The sequence below is a fragment of the Euphorbia lathyris genome, chromosome 1 (assembly GCF_963576675.1).
Source record: "Euphorbia lathyris chromosome 1, ddEupLath1.1, whole genome shotgun sequence".
In the NCBI taxonomy this organism is placed as follows: Eukaryota; Viridiplantae; Streptophyta; class Magnoliopsida; order Malpighiales; family Euphorbiaceae; genus Euphorbia; species Euphorbia lathyris.
The window spans coordinates 48,541,704-48,563,261 of record NC_088910.1 but is presented as its reverse complement, the minus strand read 5'-3'; positions in this window follow the sequence as shown (position 1 = coordinate 48,563,261).

Here is a 21,558-nt window from a genome sequence, read left to right as displayed (position 1 = left end):
GTTTATCCATATAAACCTCTTCTTCTAGTTCACCATTCAAAAACGCAGTTTTAACATCCATTTGGTGCACCACAAGATTGTGCACAGAAGCAATAGCAATCAAGACACGTATAGACGTAATCCTAGTGACAGGTGAATAAGTATCAAAGAAATCAACATTTTCTCTTTGTCTAAAGCCTTTAGCTACAAGGCGAGCCTTAAACTTATCTACTGAACCATCAGGTTTCAGTTTCTTCTTAAGGATCCATTTACAACCTATTGGTTTACAACCTAGTGGTAAGTCTACTAAGTGCCAAGTTTGGTTTGACTCAAGTGAGTCCATTTCATCATTAATGGCTTCTTGCCATAAATCAGCATCTAATGAGGTTAAGGCTTCTTGTATAGTAAGTGGATCCTCTTCTACTGTGAAAGCGTAAAAGTCAGAACCAAAGTCTTTAGATACTCTAGGTCTCTTACTTCTCCTAGGTTCAGATTCCTCAAGCTCTTTTTGTACTATAGGTCTAGTAGCAGGTATGCTACTCGATGATGCACCCCCACTATTTCTTAATTTAAAAGGAAACCTATCTTCATAAAAGTCAGCATCATTTGACTCCAAGATGACTTTTGCATTCAAATCATAAAACCTATATGCTTTGCTATTCACAGCATATCCAATAAATACACATTCATAAACCCTACTAGCAAGTTTGACTCTCTTAGGGTCAGGAATCCTAACATAAGCCAAACAACCCCAAGTTCTAAAATATGATAGATTAGGTGTTTTATTTTTCAAGATCTCATAAGGAGAGATTTTGCTTCTGGATTTAGGGACCCTATTTAGCACATAGCAAACAGTCAAAAGGATTTCTCCCCACCAATGTGAGGCAGCACCTGAACTAAGCATAATAGCTACTATAGATTCGGTAAGTGTCCTATTTTTCCTTTCAGCCTTTCCGTTCATTTCTGGTGAATAAGGTGCTGTGGTTTCATGTATAATGCCATGTGTTTTATAGAAATCAATAAACAGGCTAGAACCATATTCTGTGCCTCTATCGCTACGAAGTCTCTTGACTTTCCTATTGTATTGATTTTCTATTTCAACTATGAACAACTTAAACATGTCAAACGCTTCACTTTTATTTTTCATAAGATAAACAAAAGTAAAGTCAGAACAATCATCAATAAAGGTTATAAAGTACCGTTTGTCATTTCTAGTCAACTTTCCATCTAATTCACATATATCTGAATGAATTAAATCTAGAGGTTCAGAATCCCTAACAACAGATTTATGAGGTGTTTTTGTGATTTTTGCCTGACTACAATAATCACATTTAAGAAATTCATTCAGATTCAATTTTGGAATTAATCCTAAGTTACTCATATTTTTAATGATACGCTTATTAACATGACAAAAACGAGCATGCCAAACATTAAAAGTACACAAGGAGTAAACAGAAGCATTCACTTTATTAATCTCAACATTCAACTTAAACATGCCTTCAGTAGCATAACCTTTTCCTACAAATACATTGTTCTTAGTTAAAGTAAATAAATCTGCTCCTATAGTCTGAGTAAAACCAGCCTTGTTGAGTAGATAGCCCGAAACCAAATTTTTTCTCATTTCTGGAGTATGCATCACATCCTTCAAAGTTAAGGTTTTTCCAGATGTGAAGTTCAATTCCACACTACCAATTCCAGCAACAATAGTGGTATGGGAATCAGCCAATAACACTTTCTTATCTTCGGTCACAGCACTGTATGTTTTGAACATACTTCTATCATAGCAAACATGGCGAGAAGCACCAGTGTCTACCCACCACCCATCTGATCCACCTATGAGGTTGATCTCAGAAATCATAGCAACAAAGTTATGTTGCTCTTCAGTCAGGTTAACACTAGGAGTAGTGTTTGGCCTGTTCCTGCACTTACGTGCCATATGACCTGGTTTCCCACAGTTAAAGCATAGGAAAGCAGCATCATTTCTAGGTGGTTGTTGATGTGGCCTATTTTGGTTCCTTTGAAGGTTCCAATTCAAATTAACTCGGGTGTTGCGGTTTTGGATTGGTTTGCGGTTCTGATTCTTAAAATTCTTTTGAGTGGGTTTCAGAACCGCAGTGGACCTTTTAATGCTTTTAGAAACAATAAGCACTTCTTCTTTTAAATCTTGTTTTCGAGCTTCCTCCTCAATTCGGAGGCGAGTAATCAAACTTTCCATCGAAAATTCTTTTGTTTTGTGCCTTAAAATATTTTTAAAATCTTTCCACGAAGGAGGCAATTTGTCAATAATGACAGCAACTTGAAATTGATCGTTTAAAGGCATACCTTCTGAAATAATTTCATGTGCTATCTTCTGTAATTCATGAGATTGAATTTCCACTGACTTGTTATCAGTCATCTGGAATTTGAGGTAGCGACTTACAGCGTATTTTTTCGATCCGGCCTCCTCAGTGTCATACTTCCTCTGCAGAGCTTCCCAAATTTCTTTTGCTGTTTTTTCTTCAGCAGTGTAGTAATCATACAGATCGTCAGTCAGTCCATTGAGTATATAATTTTTGCACAGAAAATCATTTTTTGTCCATCTCTCAGCAGCACGAACATCTGCCTCGTCACCATCTTCAGGAACAATTGGTTTTTCCGAAGTCAGAACAGAAGCTACCTTCTTTGTTGTGAGGTAGAACAGCATCTTCTGTCTCCATCTTCGGAAATGAGCTCCTTCAAACCGGAATGGTTTGTTAATCTCAGCAATCCCATTTGATTGTTCGGTAGCCATCAGCAGTAATTGAACCGTCTTAAAATTGTTGTTCCTAGAACTCAGAAAATAGGAACAGACCGAACAAAATTAAATGGGCAGAGTCGCGGACAATGTCGCTTTCTTTAAGACGTTCGCGGAACTGCCGGAATTTAGCAAACAGTATGAACTCCGGTCGCCTCCAGGATAAAACAGCCCTCTAATACGATTTTTGTATTGCACCGTACGAAAATCGTTCTGTATACACTCTCTGTTTACTTGCTCAGTTTCGAAAAAATACCGAATGGATGAAATTAAAAATGTGTGTTGAAGGCAGTCTCACACCACCTATTTATACAAGAAAAAAGAGTTGTTTGAGCTCTGATTTCATGGAGAAAGAGAAGGAGAAAAATCTGGAAGGTGGAGGAGACTGAAGACACGTTCAGAAAAAATGGACGTTGTGAACAACGTTCACAAAGACTGAATCAGAGTAAAAAATAATTAAATAAAAATTAATTTCCGAAATTAAAAAAAATATTAATTAATTAATTTTTTTTACAATAAAAAAAATATACATTTTACACTACACCAACCCAACCCAACCCGGTCGGATGGACGGCGCGCGCGCGCGTGTGGTGGTCAACCATGAAGATAGGTCCTCACCCTTTCACAAAAGTGGGTACCCCTTGGGGCACACCCCAAGCATGTGAGGACCTTCTTTATAAACATCTCCACTAAGTGCTTTAAAAGCAATGTGCGATGTTTTTCCATTTCAAAAACTCAAAGACATAAGAAGATACTGTTAGATAAAATGGCTTTAGTGTTGAATAAGAAATAGCTTTAAAAGTGTGGGTATATTTGTCATTAACCTCTTTGCTCTCAAGAGCACATTTACAATCCCACATGGAAAACAAACAACCCTTTGAGTGGGTATATATAGAATTGGGCTTTAGAAGCCTTTAAATTGTGTTAAGAAGGCTTTAGCAAATATACCACACGCGCGCGCTCGCTCGTTCGTTCGCGCGACGCCCGACCGACTGGACTGGGCCCGAATTTTATTTTTATTTCTATCCGTTTTAACTTGTTTGAATTTTTCTTCAACGTTTTAATCAGTCAAAAACGGAACCTTATTTTTCTCCTGGTCTTACTCCACCTTCTAACGTGTAAGTGAACGTTCCAACGTTCTTATTTCAGAAGGCTATAAATACATGAGTTTCCAGTTTCTTGAACACACAGTTTTTTCGATATTCCTCTTTAATCAAATTTTCTGGGCACTTAAAATAACCTTTTGCTGTTCTATTATCTTCGACCTTGAGTGCACAGGTTCGAAGGCTTCTGTGTTAACCTTGGGGAGCGACCGGAATTACAGATTGCACCTCGGTCTGCCGAAATCGCTTTCAAGGCAGTGGCAACCGCCACGGCACAGCTCGATTTCTGTTCATTCCAATCGTATTTTCTGTAACCCTTATATATTTTTCTCTCAATTTGAAAGCGAATTTCTATTTCGCAATCATGTCTACTTTAATTGCGAAATCCCTTCCTGACCTTTCCAAACTTGAACCTCTGGACGGTCTTAACTATAAGAGATGGTCGTAGAAAATTCTGATTTTCTTTGAACAGCTCGAACTGGACTATGTTGTTGTCCAGGAACCACCCACTGACCCAAACGCTCCTGCCATGTCTCTGATTGTTCAGCAGTACGACACCCGTTCTGCAAAATACGAAAAAGACAACAAAACTGTTAGGGGTCATCTGCTGAATCATATGTCGAACCCACTGTTCGATATTTTTGTCAATAAGAAATCTGCCAAAGAAATCTGGGATACCCTCAAAGAAAAATACGGGTCTGATGATGCTGGAAAACGTAAGTATGTGGTTGGAAGATGGCTCAATTATCAAATGGTTGATGAAAAACCCATCATTGATCAGATTCATGAATATGAGAATCTTGTTGCTGAAGTTCTGGGTGAAGGCATGACAATGTCTGATTTGCTGCAAGCAAATGTCCTCCTGGAAAAATTTCCACCCTCCTGGAGTGATTTCAGAAACCATCTGAAGCATAAGAAAAAGGACTTCAGTCTTTAGGAGCTTGTCAGCCACATGAGAACTGAAGAAGCAAATCGAATGAAAGATAAGAAACTTTCCTCTAAGTCTGTTTCAATTAATGCTAATATTGTTGAATCTGCTGTGGTGCCAAAAGACAGGAACAAAGGACCTTCAACCAAATTCCAAAAAGGCTCAAACCAAAACAAGCCTTTCAAGAAGAATGGAAGAATTCAGAAGAAGAAAGTAGTGGAATGCTTTGTGTGTGGTAAACCTGGCCACAAGGCATTTCAGTGCTACCAAAGGAAGAACCAACAGAACACCAATCATAATCCAAACAACAGAGCTGCTCCACAATCCAATCTAGTAGAAAATGAAGAAATTATTGCTGCTGTTGTGGTTGAAGCTAATCTGGTGGAAAACAAAACGGACTGGGTTCTAGATACTAGAGCTACAAGGCACTTATGCTCAAACAAGGACCTGTTTAATCACTTTGAGGACGCTGCCGATGGGGAATGCGTCTACATGGGAAACACCACTACTACTGGTGTTGTCGGTAAAGGAACAGTTTTAATTAAGTTAACTTCTGGAAAAAGCTTGTCTTTAAATAATGTGTTGTATGTGCCTGCTCTTCGTAGGAATCTTATTTCTGGTAGCTTGCTAAATAAGGCTGGTTTAAAAATTATCTTTGAGGCTGATAAGGTTATTCTCACTAGGAATGGGACTTTTGTGGGAAAAGGGTACCTAGCTGATGGCCTCTTTATTTTGAACACTGTCCATGTGAATTCTGTTGGAATTAATGCAACTACATCTGCTTCCGTTTACTTGAGTGAATCCATTGATTTGTGGCATGGTAGATTAGGACACGTAAATTTTGCTTCCATTAAAAAATTGGGAAATATGCATGTTATAAATGTTACTAATTCTGAAATTAACTCCAAATGCTCTATATGTGTGGAAGCAAAATTTGCAAAGAAACCTTTCTTACCTGTTGAGAATAGAAGCACAGAACTGCTTGGTTTAATTCACTCTGATTTAGCTGATTTTAAAAATTCTGTTAGCAAAGGTGGCAAAAGATATTACATTACTTTTGTTGATGACTTCTCTAGATATACCAAAGTGTATTTATTGAAATCAAAAGATGAGGTTGAGCATATGTTCATTAAGTTTAAATCAGAGGTAGAAAATCAATTAGATAAGAAAATAAAAAGGCTTAGGTCCGATAGGGGAGGAGAATATGGAACTTTTTTCCTTAAGTCCTTTTGTGAAAATAATGGCATTGTACATGAGACTAGTGCACCGTATACACCTCAACAAAACGGTATAGCTGAAAGGAAAAATAGAACTCTTAAAGAAATGATGAATGCCATATTAATTAGTTCTGGGTTATCTGATAACATGTGGGGGGAAGCTGTCCTATCTGCATGCTATATTCTGAATAGGGTTCCTCATAAAAAATTAGATAAAACTCCTTATGAACTGTGGAAGGGGTTTGCACCAAATTTGAATTTTTTAAGAGTTTGGGGTTGTCTTGCTAAAGTTGCATTTCCATCCTTTAGAAAGCCTAACATAGGACCCAAGACCTTTGATTGTGTTTTCATTGGTTATGCCTCAAATAGTGCCGCTTATAGGTTCATGAATCTGAACGACTATAGCATATGTGAATCTAGAGATGTAGTGTTTTTTGAAAACACCTTTCCCCTAAAGAAAGATAAACAGTGCGAGGCAACTAGTGCTTCTACTCCATTACCTTTTCCTACTCCAATTGTGTCTGCTTCATCTCTACCTCAGGATGAGAATGAAAATGATGTTGCTTTTGAACCTAGGAGAAGCAAAAGGAGAAGAATAGAAAATAGCTTTGGACCAGACTTCATTTCAGCCTTTCTATTAGAAAATCCAGATAACATTACTGATGAGATTATGTCTGCCTATCTAATAGAAGAAGACCCAAAAACATATAAAGAAGTTGTTACCTCTATAGATGCTGATTTTTGGAAAGAAGCTATTAAGAGTGAAATAGATTCCATTATGGCCAACCATACATGGGAATTAGTTGATCTGCCAAAAGGCTCTAGACCTATAAGGTGTAAATGGATATTTAAACGAAAATTGAGGCCTGATGGATCCATTGAAAAATTTAAGGCTAGATTAGTTGTAGTGGGCTATAGTCAAAAGAAAGGAATTGACTATTTTGACACATATTCTCCTGTTACTAAAATCTCTACTATTAGAGTTCTTATTGCAATTGCAGCAATTCATAACTTGGTGATACATCAAACGGATGTAAAGACGGCATTTCTAAATAGGGATTTAGAAGAGGAGATCTATATACAGCAACCAGAAGGACACGTCATACATGGACACGAGGACAAAGTGTGCAAATTGAAAAAATCACTCTATGGGTTGAAACAAGCACCCAAACAATGGTATGAAAAATTTAACAGTGTTTTACTTTCCAATGGGTATGTGGTTAATGGATCGGATACATGTGTCTATTCTAAATCTTGTGATTCGAACTATGTGATTATATGCCTATATGTAGATGATATGCTTATCTTAGGGACAAGCTTAGATGTGGTTAATGACACAAAATCCTTTCTTTCTTCTCACTTTGACATGAAAGACATGGGAGAAGCGGATGTAATTCTTGGCATCAAAATTACTAAGACAGAAAATGGGTACTCATTAGGACAATCACATTATGTTGAAAAACTGTTGAAAAAGTTTAACAGTTTTGATGTAGTTCCAGCTAGAACTCCTTATGATCCTAGTGTAAATTTAACAAGCAATAAGGGAGGAAATAGTGTCTCCCAAGAGGAATATGCTAAGATCATAGGCAGTGTAATGTTCCTAATGAATCATACTAGACCGGACATAGCTTATGCTGTTAGTAGATTGAGTAGATATACTCACTGTCCAAATAATGAACATTGGAGTGCACTTTATCGCTTATTGAAATACTTAAGAGGTACCATGAATTATTGTTTGCACTTTACTAAATTTCCTGCTGTTTTAGAAGGATATACTAATGCAAATTGGGTATCTAACAATGATAAGGTGAGTTCCACCAGTGGCTATGTTTTTGTTCTAGGTGGTGGTGCAGTGTCTTGGAAATCATCCAAGCAAACTTGTATTGCTCGATCAACCATGGAATCTGAATTTATAGCTCTTGAACTAGCTAGTCAAGAAGCAGAATGGTTGAGGGCATAGTAGCAGATGTTCCATTGTGGGGGAATTCTTCTGCACCCATTTCAATGCATTATGATTCACAGGCAGCTATCGGTACTGCAAAGAATAGTGTCTATAATGGAAGGAGAAGACCTATTCGCATTAGACATGGAATTTTGAAACAACTCTTGAAGAATGGGGTAATTGCCCTAGACTATGTGAGGTCGGAAAAGAATCTAGCAGATCCCTTTACCAAAGGATTACCTAGAAGAGTTGTACTTGAGTCGTCGAGGGGAATGGGACTAAAGCCTGTTGAATAAAGGAAATATGGTGGACACCATTCGTGGTCAAACGAAGCCATATTGTCCTCGATATGCACTATATCTCTCCCATTCCTATGGCAAATAATAGTGATTGTGTAATCCATAGCCCGATTAAGTGGTGGTTCATGTTCATGGACTTGATGGATGTGTTTTGAAGGTTGAGTTACGAGAAACTCTTAATGATCTCATTTTGGAGATCACCTACTTGAGTGTGGAGGTGGGCCGCCTTCTATGAAAGACTTAGGCAGTCTTTCTAGAGCACTCATAAGATCCAAGGTGTACGCATGGCCTTCAAAAGCGTTGTAAAGTTTTATCGCGGAACAGCAAAAGTTTTTTTAAGGTTATTTACGTGTTGTGTGGGTCTCAGATGAAGTTTCAGAAGTTCAAGAGCAATTCACTTCCAAAACGTCACTCTGTTGCCTCATCTCACTACGTATCAATTCAATCGAAAGACATTGATACTTAAGTTTTCATAACCTTGTCCTACTCGTTTTATTTGCCTAGAAAATTATTTCCTTTGTACTATTTTAAATGTTTTATAAAGCCATTTGTGGGGGATTGTTAGATAAAATGGCTTTAGTGTTGAATAAGAAATAGCTTTAAAAGTGTGGGTATATTTGTCATTAACCTCTTTGCTCTCAAGAGCACATTTACAATCCCACATGGGAAACAAACAACCCTTTGAGTGGGTATATATAGAATTGGGCTTTAGAAGCCTTTAAATTGTGTTAAGAAGGTTTTAGCAAATATACCACACGCGCGCGCTCGCTCGTTCGTTCGCGCGACGCCCGACTGGACTGGGCCCGAATTTTATTTTTATTTCTATCCGTTTTAACTTGTTTGAATTTTTCTTCAACGTTTTAATCAGTAAAAAACGGAACCTTATTTTTCTCCTGGTCTTACTCCACCTTCTAACGTGTAAGTGAACGTTCCAACGTTCTTATTTCAGAAGGCTATAAATACATGAGTTTCCAGTTTCTTGAACACACAGTTTTTTCGATATTCCTCTTTAATCAAACTTTCTGGGCACTTAAAATAACCTTTTGCTGTTCTATTATCTTCGACCTTGAGTGCACAGGTTCGAAGGCTTCTGTGTTAACCTTGGGGAGCGACCGGAATTACAGATTGCACCTCGGTCTGCCGAAATCGCTTTCAAGGCAGTGGCAACCGCCACGGCACAGCTCGATTTCTGTTCATTCCAATCGTATTTTCTGTAACCTTTATATATTTTTCTCTCAGATACATGGGTGGGCTTTATTTCACAAATTATATTTGGACCAAACCCAATAATTCTCATTCCCATTCCCCACCTTAAATTTATTTAACCAAGCACCTCCTAAGATCCCAGCAAGAAGGAAAAACCAGTGATAATTAATTAGGGTGGACCAGCCTATAGTATAAGTCCAAGTGTATTGGAGTAATAGGTAGAAAGACACGTCTATGGGTAGTGAGTGGTAGATATAGCCAATAGTTACCACCAAACAAAATAAACGTGTTGACTAGTTAATCATTATATATAGTCAATTTCCGTTTTAAATTAATATCGAGTTTCTTTTGTCATCTTTTGTCGACGTCTTCTGATATTAATTAGTTGTGTAGCAAATATCAATCAACCTTTATTTAGGTCATGAATGACGTCTTAATTAGCTTTAAATTACTCCGTATGGTGTTGTACTAATTGATTAACTACCCAAAAAATACAAGGATCTCTACTCTACCCAACAAAAAAAAAAAAAAAACATGGTTTAGCAAGATTAAATTTTGGAATATTGAAATAGACATTGCTCAATTTGCTTAAACAACTCTCTCTTTACGTGCAATTTCAACATAAAATCAATAAAGTTCTAGTGGCGTGCCCCCTCACTCCCCTCCCTCAATATACATATAAAATACAATTATTAACTTTTAGAATAAAATTATAGCAATAATCTGAAAACAGTTACTGATTCGGATAGAATCTACAACTCAGCCCCAAATTCCCACCCCTAGCCCCGTGAAAGAACGAAAATGCCCTTTCATGGGTTTTAGGGAGGAGAATTTCTATTTTTTTTGCCAATCCGACACGCGAGCGTGTGGATATCACGCCTCACCGCGTGGTCGGGCGTATAGATATCACGCCTCACCGTGTGGTCGGGCGTGATAGCCCATGCCTCACCGCAAGGTCGGGCAGTTGGTTGTCACGTCCGACCACGCGGTGAGGCGTGTGTCTATCACGTCCGACCACGCGGTGAGGCGTGATAGCCACACGTCCGCGTGTCGGATTGGCAAAAAAAATAGCTTTTTAACCCCGTAAATAGGCCGTTAAACCCGTAACTACAGAATTGCACTTAAAACCTAAAAATACCATACAATTTAGTCCTAAAATCAGTAAAACTAATATAAGTTAATTAATAAACATTATGGCATTTTAACTCGTATTACCCTTTAACAAATAAAATTTAAAAACATAAAAATTAAAATAAACATAAACATTTATAAACGTAAAAGAGTAAATATAATATCAAAAGTGTTAAAATGTATGAATTTCTACAACAAAAATTCAGCTCGCCCGACGCCACGCATCCATAAACTCATCCATCTCCCTCTTAATGCGTGGAGCATCCTCGTCAGATAGTTAGGTGACACGCCACAACCAGCTAACCCACTGCAAAAAAAAAATTAATAAATAAATATTAAACTAATACTAAATAATAATATTAAATAATAATAAACTTACAAATTCGCTGTTGGCGCGAGCATGCTGTACCGGTCCAGCCTGTGGTGCATGAAGGAGATGAGGATGCGAATATCGCCTATACCAGTCCATATAAGCAGGATCACAGGCAGTCGGATCGTATCCAACTGGTCGGCATCTCCTCCGATCAATGCCCCGAGCCGATGGAAATCTCCGCCAGGTATCCTCAACTGTGACTAAGGAATGCGTGAGCTTATACGCTATAGATCTCCATGGTCGTACTGCTTTATCAGGTATAATACGCTCAGCTGGGATAGGCTGAGTATATCCGACCTGTCGCAGCGCTCGATCGGGCATATACGGCTCGACGATGTCTCTACACCGTATCCAACCGGCGTAGGACACTGGAAGCCGATCATCATCGGGGACAGGACCATAAGGCAACTATGTCACCTGAAAAAAATAATACTCAATAAAAAATAATAATATACTATAAATAATACTTAAATTAATTCTACAATTTTATAAAATACCTCTGCCGTCGTCATACGGTTCAGCTGCCCGCGTATGGTATCTAGTCGGGTGTGTTGAAACACCTTTCCACAGGATTTTGATTTGACAAAATTAATTAAGTGAAATTAAATATTCTACAACACACTACGTTTAAATGCTTTGATTTATTGTTACTAATGTGTTTATTCAATGTTGAGTTTATAATTGTTATAAGACATAAAGATCATAAGGCCCAAACCCTATATGGAAGTCAAAGTCCAAGTCAAACAAGCCCAAGATCACTCAGCCCGCGTATTTCAAAACGCTGCCGTTGAGTATTGAAATGGAGCTCACCAATGAAGGATCGAGAAGATCCACGTAGACAACTTCGGTATGAAGCTGCTGAGCTGTCTCGACAAAACGTACAAGACAGCCGCTGACCACAAAGCAACTTCCAGACCAAGTATTTCCTCTGTTGGTAAAGAACAGAAGACGCAGGAAGCTGTCTGTTTGACATTACCTGATTTGGAGGAACATACTGCCACACTGACCGAAGAACAGAAGATGCTGGAATCTGATTGGCCAAGAGAACTGCTGACAGACTGAGTGAAAACGACCTGTAGCCGTTTCCCTCCAACGATTATTTCAAAATTCGAAATAACCAGAAGCTCTCACAGCTCTCTATAAATAGAGCATTCAGAATCCACATTCCACAGAGAACTTTGAGCAAAAGCCGTTACGCTGACCAAACGTGTACAAAAGTTCTCCATCAAAAGCAAAGCAAATTCTTACACTACAAGCTTATTCATTTGTGTAAAAGTCTAGAGTGATTGATCCTCAATCATCTAAAGTGTTCTAGCAATTGTTGTTTTAGGACAAATCTTAATCATTTCTAAGAATAGAAAGGAGAGGCTGAGTACTCGGTTTTAAGTACTCAGCGGAGAGATTAGGATTGAGTAGAAGTATAGAGGAAGGTACTCTTGTCATACTCAATTGCTGATATTGTAAAAGGTTTGAGGCTCTACCTTTAAAGAGCTCAGTAGAGGATTTGAAATCTCGGAAGTGTTCCGAGGACAGGACGTATGCTTAGAAGAAGCCGAACCTGGATAAATCTGCTGAGTGAAGTATTTCTAAACCTTAACTCCTTATTTATATTGCTTGCTTAAAACAAACTAACACTGACCAAGTAAAAGAGATCAAGCTGAGTTGTGCGCTGCCAACGAATTAGTTCAGGAATAGACTCTAAGTGCTATTTCCTGACCTAAGCAACGAAACTGACCTAGTCACAAGTTGACTAAGCCAGTGTCTTGTCGATTGATCAGCGCCGCTGTCATATAATCTTTTCTTAAGAGAAAGAAATTTGCCCTAATCATTTAAAAAGGACAAATAGTTCCTAACCCCCCCCCCCCCCCCCCCCTTGGAACTATATTTGCAACCTTACAAGGGACCAACAAGTGGTATCAGAGCTTAAAAGCTCATTACTAAAGGTCTAACAACCTTGAGTTGATCCATACCATGGGTGAAAACAGCACTCGGTTTCTCCCTGGAAACCAGACAACTCAGATATTACCTGAGGGGCTGTCCATTACTAGGCCTCCCCTATTCTTCGGGTCAAACTATACCTTTTGGAAGAATAGGATGAAGAACTTCATTCAAGCTACAAACATGAGTGCCTGGCTATCTATAGTCCAAGGCCCGTTTGTACCTGTGAAAGTTGTTGCTGGCCAGTCAGTTGTTAAAGCTGAGGTTGAATGGACAGAGGATGATCTCAAGAAGCTTCAAAACCATGCTTCGGCTATCAATATGCTTCACTGTGCGCTCGATGCTGCAGAATATAACAAAATCTCAGGTTGTGAGTCGGCACAAGAGATCTGGAAGAAGCTGGAAGTCACCTACGAGGGAACAAACAAAGTAAAAGAATCCAAGGTGAATCAGCAGATGAGACTGTACGAGCTGTTCGAGATGAACAATGATGAGGGCATTTCAGACATGAACGCAAGGTTCACCAACATCATTAATGAGCTCAAGAGACTTGGTAAAATCTTCACTGAGGAAGAACAAGTCAAAAAGATACTCAGGAGTCTTCCAAAAGACTGGCAAGCAAAGAAGACAGCAGTTGAGGAAGCTCAGGATTTAACCACCTACAAATATGACGAACTCATCAGTTCATTGCTGACCCATGAGATATCCATGAAAAACTTTGAGGTGAAGGAAAAATCTGATGACAATAAGCATAAGTCACTTGTCATGAAGGCTGACTCCACTGACGGGAGTTCAACTGATGATGAGGAGATGGCCATGTTCACAAGAAAGATGAAGAGGCTGTTCAGGAAGAACGACAAATATTCTAAAAAGCCTTACAAAAAGTTTGATAAGTATAAGGCTGACTCAAGCAACAGCAAATACAGAAAGGACAGCTCAAAGCCCATTACATGCTTTGAGTACCATCAAGATGGCCATATTAAGTCAAACTGCCCCACGCTGAGGAAAGACAAGAAAAGTGGGAAGAAGGCAATGGTGGCTACTTGGAGTGACAGTGATGAATCTTCATCAACAGAAACTGAGGCCACCGAGTCAGCGAAGATATGCTTTATGGCTGACGAACTTGCTGAGCCATGCATTTCTGAGCATGCTGACCAATCTGATGAGTCAGATAATGAAGACCAATCTAATGAGGTAATCTCACTCTCTCAACTCAGAAATGAAATGGGTAACGCCCTGAGTGATCTCTATACACTTGTTAAAAAGTGTAACAGGAAGATTAAAGCACTCAGCCGGCGCTGTGATGAAGTAGAAGAGGTCAAACTGAGTGACCTCAGATATCTTCTTCAGGACAACTCAGTTTTGCATGAAAATATGAAAACCATTCATGAGTCTGTCTCTGAAGTCCAGTCAGTTTCAAAGAAACTGAAGAAGGATGTCACAACCATTCAGAACCAATTAAAGGTTCCAAACAAAAACAATTTTCCGCTGAGAACTCAGTATCAAGGTACACAGTACCAAGGTACTCAGCAGAGATGAAATCCCCAGCGAAGAGTCCAATGTGACTTTTGTGGGAAGTTAGGACACACTACTAAAGTGTGCTGGCATGCTCAGCACTGGGGTGCTGACAAGTCAGTAAAAAATCCTAAACAGAAGGTCAGTTGTGACTTCTGTGGAAAGAATGGTCATACTGTCCATGTATGTCGCCACAAAATAAAATATGATGCTATACCTGTTGCACCTAACAAGTCAGGACCCAAAAAGAATTGGGTACCTAAAAGTAACTAGTTACAATGCAGGTAAGCCTGAGATGTGCCGAGAAGTCAAAGATGTGGTATATTGACAGCGCATGCTCAAGGCATATGACGGGTGATGAAACTCAGTTCATCACGTTTGAACGTAAACGAGGAGGGAGTGTAAGTTTTGGAGACAACAAGAAGGGTAAGATAGTAGGCTCAGGAATCATCAGAGGTAACCCTACTATTGAATCTGTCTCCCTAGTCAGCGGACTTAAATATAACTTACTCAGCGTAGCTCAGCTGTGTGACAATGGGAGAAAAGTTATATTTGATGCTACTGGATGTAAAATATACGAGGGTAAAACTAATGAGTTAATTTTAACTGCCCCTCGGATAGATAATGTCTTTATGCTAGACTTAGAGAAAAAGTTTTCAAAAACTGTGTGCTTAGTAACAAAGGAAGAAAATTCCTGGCTATGGCACAGGAGACTTGGTCATGTAAGCATGGACCTCCTGGCCAAATTAGCAAGAAAGCAATTGGTTGAGGGACTGCCTGAACTTAAATTTCAAAAAGACCAACTATGCCACGCTTGCCAAGCTGGAAAACAAACCAAACAATCTTTTCATAGTAAAAACATTGTCTCAACTAAACGTCCGTTAGAGTTACTACACTTGGATCTCTTTGGTCCAGTCCAGCCGCTGAGTCTGGGTGGAAGAAGATTTTCCTTGGTCATTGTAGATGACTTCTCTCGGTATACGTGGGTTATCTTGCTGACCAGCAAGGATGAGACCTTTGAGACATTTTCAAATTTGGTTAGAAAAATTGAAAATGAAAAAGACCTAAAATTAGCTCATATCCGTAGTGATAACGGTGGAGAATTCAAAAATCAAAAGTTTGTTGAATTCTGTGAAGCCAGCGACATTGACCATAATTTTTCTGCTCCTAGAACACCTCAGCAAAATGGGGTTGTAGAAAGGAAGAACAGAACTTTGGTTGAAATAGCCAGGACAATGCTGGATGAGCATAGGCTTCCAAAGTATTTTTGGGGAGAAGCTGTTAACATAGCATGCTATATTCTAAATAGGGCTCTAGTCAGACCTATACTTAAGAAAACCCCTTATGAACTTTGGAAAGGACGAAAGCCCAACATTGGATACTTTCGCGCCTTTGGCTGTAGATGTTTTATTTTAAATACCAAAGATAGCTTAGCCAAATTTGATTCAAAAGCTGATGAGGCTATCTTTCTAGGCTACTCAACGAACAGCAAAGCATACAGAGTTTTTAATAAGAGAACCCAAGTATTAGAAGAATCTATACATGTGCAATTCGATGAAACTGACCCTGCAGGAAGATACCAGCCGCTGATAGAAGATGAACCAAACTCAGCAACTACTGATCAAGAACCAGCTACTGAGTCCTTCACAAAACGGCTGACCAAGAGTAAGAGTGAACCTAAAATTACTTTCACTGACCAATCTACTTCTGCAGAGAATGTTGAAACACGAGTAGAACAAGACATGAATCTACCCAATGAGATAAGAGTCCCAAGAGGGCATTCAGAAAATGCAATTCTTGACTCAGCTGGAAATACGCTGATGACAAGGAATCAACTAAGGAAGTATCTCGGCAATGTAGCTTTCGTCTCAGTTCAGGAGCCGAAGAACTTTACCGAAGCTGAGCATGACGAATTCTGGATGAATGCCATGCAAGAGGAACTCGACCAATTCAGGAGGAATAATGTATGGGAGCTAGTGCCACATCCAAGAAGCCAAAAGACCATTGGAACAAGATGGGTCTTCAGGAACAAGCTGGATGAACAAGGAAACGTAGTCAGAAACAAGGCAAGACTTGTAGCTCAGGGCTACAGTCAGCAAGAAGGTATTGACTATGTTGAGACCTTTGCCCCAGTGGCAAGGCTAGAAGCAATTAGGGTTTTATGTGCATATGCATCTTATATGAATTTTAAACTGTTTCAAATGGATGTTAAAAGTGCATTTCTTAATGGAGTAATAAACGAGGAGGTCTATGTCAATCAGCCTCCAGGGTTTGAGGATCCTAAGTTCCCAAACCACGTTTACAAACTCAAAAAGGCTCTGTATGGCCTCAAGCAAGCACCACGTGCTTGGTACGAGAGGCTGACCAACTTCTTACTGACTAGAAATTATGTCAGGGGTCAAGCTGATACAACCTTATTCATTAAGAGAAAGGGTAAAGATACCCTGCTGGCACAAATATATGTAGATGACATCATATTTGGTGCTACTAATGAATCTATGTGCAAGGAATTTAGCAAGCAAATGCAGACTGAATTCGAAATGTCAATGATGGGAGAACTCAACTTCTTCCTTGGACTTCAAATTAAACAAGGAAAGAATGGAATATTCATCAGTCAAGCTAAATATGCCAAGGAGATATTGAAGAAATATGAACTAGAACATTGTAAGCCATTATCCACTCCTATGGGCACTGACACTGTCCTCTGTGCTGATGAGAATGGTAAGTCAGTAGACAGCAAGTTATACCGAGGTATGATTGGCTCTTTACTTTACTTAACAGCAAGTAGACCGGACATTCAGTTCTCAGTATGTTATTGTGCTAGATATCAGGCTAACCCTAAGGAATCTCATTACATAGCTGTAAAAAGGATCCTTAGATATTTGCAAAGCTCAGTTAATGCAGGTTTGTGGTATCCAAATACTCATGACTTTACACTCATTGGATACACTGACGCTGACTATGGCCGAGACAAGCTGGAAAGAAAAAGCACCTCTGGTGGATGCCATTTCCTAGGAAGCTGTCTTGTATCTTGGTTCAGCAAGAAGCAGGCGTCAGTAGCCCTGTCCACAACTGAAGCTGAGTACATTGCTGCTGGAAGCTGTGTTGCTCAAGTCCTATGGATTAAGCAACAGCTTGAAGATTATGGTGTTCAAACAAAGACAATTGAAGTTAAATGCGACAACAAAAGTGCAATTGACCTCTCAAAGAACCCAATCCAGCACAGCAGGATGAAGCATGTCAGCATAAGACATCACTTCATCAGAGATCATGTACTCAAGGAAGAAATCAAGCTGACTTATGTACCAACCGATGAGCAGCTCGCTGATATCTTTACAAATCCCCTAGCACGAGAGCAATTCAGCATACTGAGAGAAGCCATTGGTATGTTTAATCCACTGTCTTAAATTCCTAAGTAAAAATGTGATATAATGCATGCTGAATGAATGTTAACATGCTGAGTGTTTTAAAGAGTATCTGTCAAAATCACATGCCCAGAAATAAATGCACACTGTGTGAGTTATCTCATGCCGAGTAACTAACCTCTATAACTATCCGTTGAACAAAACTGACTACTCAGAATATGAAACGTTTATAACAACAAACGCTGAGTAAAAGTAATCATTAGCATTCAATGCCACCACACGCGTAATGACACCTGTACTGCGCATGCGCCGAATACGTCTTAAAGTGTCATAAATGTCAGATTTTCTGTCGATTGGACAACCCAAGGGCAAAACCGACCAAAATTCAAATGGAAATCCAAGTTAAAAATCTATAAATAGTGGATATTAACCCACTACCTTCTCTTCATGCGCACTGAACTTTAGAAAGCTTCAGAATTTTCCTTAAGCACTTAAGAGCTTCAGAACTTCAAAAAATATCCTTAAACAAAAGTACCTTCTCTCCAACCCTCAAATCCACTGATCAGGCTGGTCCTTCAACTAGCATGGTAAGAAGGATGATCAAGGTACACTCTTGGGCCAAGAATCAAGAAGTACTAAGGAGTCGATACTTTCACTCTGGTTTCGTCTCTTCTGAGAAACCATTCAGTGAATGGATCAAAAAGAACAAATGGAAAGGTCTTTTCTCTCTTTCCGGACAAACCTATCCCACGATAGTGAGAGAGTTCTACTCCAACCTGCACGTTGATGCAGATGACTCTGACTACTTAGAGACCACAGTTAAAGGTCAAAAGATAGTGATAACTCCTGAATATCTAGCAACACTGCTAGATATACCAAATACAGGGATCCAGTTCAGGACAACAAAGGAGCCCATACCAAAAGCCATCGCAGAAAAGATGAAGGGGTTCTGTAAACCCAGAGACTACAAAGGAGAAGTACCCAGCACCTGCATGGGCAAAAATCAGAAGATGGTCCACTTCATGCTGACCAACTTCATCTTTCCTAAACTCATCTCACCCTCATCCGCCTCCAACTTTGAACAATGCTTCATCTGGGACATGCTGACCAGCACTCCATTCAATCTTCCTGTCTTTTTGGTCGGAGCTTTTCAACGAAGTGGAAGGAAGCTCCGTTTGGGTTCTCTTATCACCAAGATAATACAGGACAAGAATATAGAGACTGTAGGTGAAATAAGTTCATCAGGAAGTATTATCACTGCAGGTCTGCTGAATGGACTATCACATAGTCAACCCCTGAAAGGATATGACGGAAATGGAAGCACTGAGAAGAAGGATATTATGGCTGAGACTGAGCAACCCATTGGAGAAATGGAAATCTAACAGATCTGGATGATGCTATAGCTAATGTTATGGTTGAAACTGCTCAATCTGATGAGGGTACAGAACCAACACATGAACCTCAAACTGAGTATATTTCTACTGTGCCATCTGAGATTGCTCAAACTGAGAAGAAGAAGAAAAAGGGAACCTGCTCGAAGGATATTCGTACTGTCCCAAGAAAGGTAAGGCTAATGGAAAGAAACAAGAAGAAAGCTGATCAGGACCTAGCTGAGTCAGCTCAGAAGAAAATGAGAACAGAAGAGGAAACTGTTCTTGAGCCCCACATTACCCAAGAGGGTTCTCCACAAAAACAAGCCTCTGTTCCTCAAAGTGAGAAACAAGCCAAAACCCCTGCTAGTCCAAAAGAAGCTCAAATCCCACCTCCAACTCAATACCAGAGCAACTCAGCACCTGAAGTCAACACACCCCATAGTCCTGATGCTACTCAAGGCACTCAGTGCGAGCCCACTCCTACCAAATTTGCACACCTAGGTGCTACTGAATTAGGACGGCGTGTCATTGCCTCAGTTAACACTCTGCTTCAAGAACAAATTCATTCTCCACCAAACCATACCAGTCCACTCACGATCAGTCCTCTCATCCATCTGTAACTCACCAAATTCTACGTGAAATCCATGATTTGATCAACCACTTCTCTTCGGTTCAGACGCAGCAACCAACCCAAGCTCAAATGACCAAAATGACCGAACTCATGTTGACTATGGTCAATCACATGAATTCTTTGGAGGGTCAAATTCGTCTGCTGCAAGAACAAGCCAAGTCTCCTGCCCCTACCGTCAATTTGCCTACTGCTGATGCTGGCAAAACGGGGGAGAAAAGTGGCAACTCAGGAGGAGGAACTCTAAGTTAGAAATTAGAGAATTAGAAGTTAGGGAAGAATTTTAAAGAAAAGTGGCAACTCAGGAGGAGGAACTCTAAGTTAGAAATTAGAGAATTAGAAGTTAGGGAAGAATTTTAAATTTAAAAAATTCCTGTTTTTTTTATGTCTTGTCTTTATCTTTTTTTAAAAGCAATTCTAACTTCTGTTATTCTAGATTTGGAATACTTGCATCTCTCTATCATAACTTTCGTTATTCATCCTTCAAATGCCAAGTATTATCTGAATGCATGCTGCGTTTAAAAATTAATGTTTGAACTTGTCTAAAATAAACCATTGAACAAATAGATTACTCAGCGCTCTGTCATTACTTCCACTGAATACTGAGTAAAATAGAATATGTCCCATAAGCTGACCTATACCTGAAAACTGATCTTAGACTTATTCAATTTAACCTTAGAATGTTTAGAATAAAACTAAGTTAGTAGCTCAGCCCTGACGGGGGAGTTCACTTAATCAAAAAGGTCAACTATCATGGGGGAGCTCAACGCTGAGTTCCTTGCTGATTAGTTTTGCCAACATCAAAATGGGGGAGTTTGTTGAAACACCTTTCCACAGGATTTTGATTTGACAAAATTAATTAAGTGAAATTAAATATTCTACAACACACTAAGTTTAAATGCTTTGATTTATTGTTACTAATGTGTTTGTTCAATGTTGAGTTTATAATTGTTATAAGACATAAAGATCATAAGGCCCAAGCCCTATATGGAAGTCAAAGTCCAAGTCAAACAAGCCCAAGATCACTCAGCCCGCGTATTTCAAAACGCTGCCGTTGAGTATTAAAACGGAGCTCACCAATGAAGGATCGAGAAGATCCACGTAGACAACTTCGGTATGAAGCTGCTGAGCTGTCTCGACAAAACGTACAAGACAGCCGCTGACCACAAAGCAACTTCCAGACCAAGTATTTCCTCTGTTGGTAAAGAACAGAAGACGCAGGAAGCTGTCTGTTTGACATTACCCGATTTGGAGGAACATACTGCCACACTGACCGAAGAACAGAAGATGTTGGAATCTGATTGGCCAAGAGAACTGCTGACAGACTGAGTGAAAACGACCTGTAGCCGTTTCCCTCCAACGGTTATTTTAAAATTTGAAATAACCAGAAGCTCTCACAGCTCTCTATAAATAGAGCATTCAGAATCCACATTCCACAGAGAACTTTGAGCAAAAGCCGTTACGCTGACCAAACGTGTACAAAAGTTCTCCATCAAAAGCAAACCAAATTCTTACACTACAAGCTTATTCATTTGTGTAAAAGTCTAGAGTGATTAATCCTCAATCATCTAAAGTGTTCTAGCAATTGTTGTTTTAGGACAAATCTTAATCATTTCTAGGAATAGAAAGGAGAGGCTGAGTACTCGGTTTTAAGTACTCAGCGGAGAGATTAGGATTGAGTAGAAGTATAGAGGAAGGTACTCTTGTCATACTCAATTGCTGATATTGTAAAAGGTTTGAGGCTCTACCTTTAAAGAGCTCAGTAGAGGATTTGAAATCTCGGAAGTG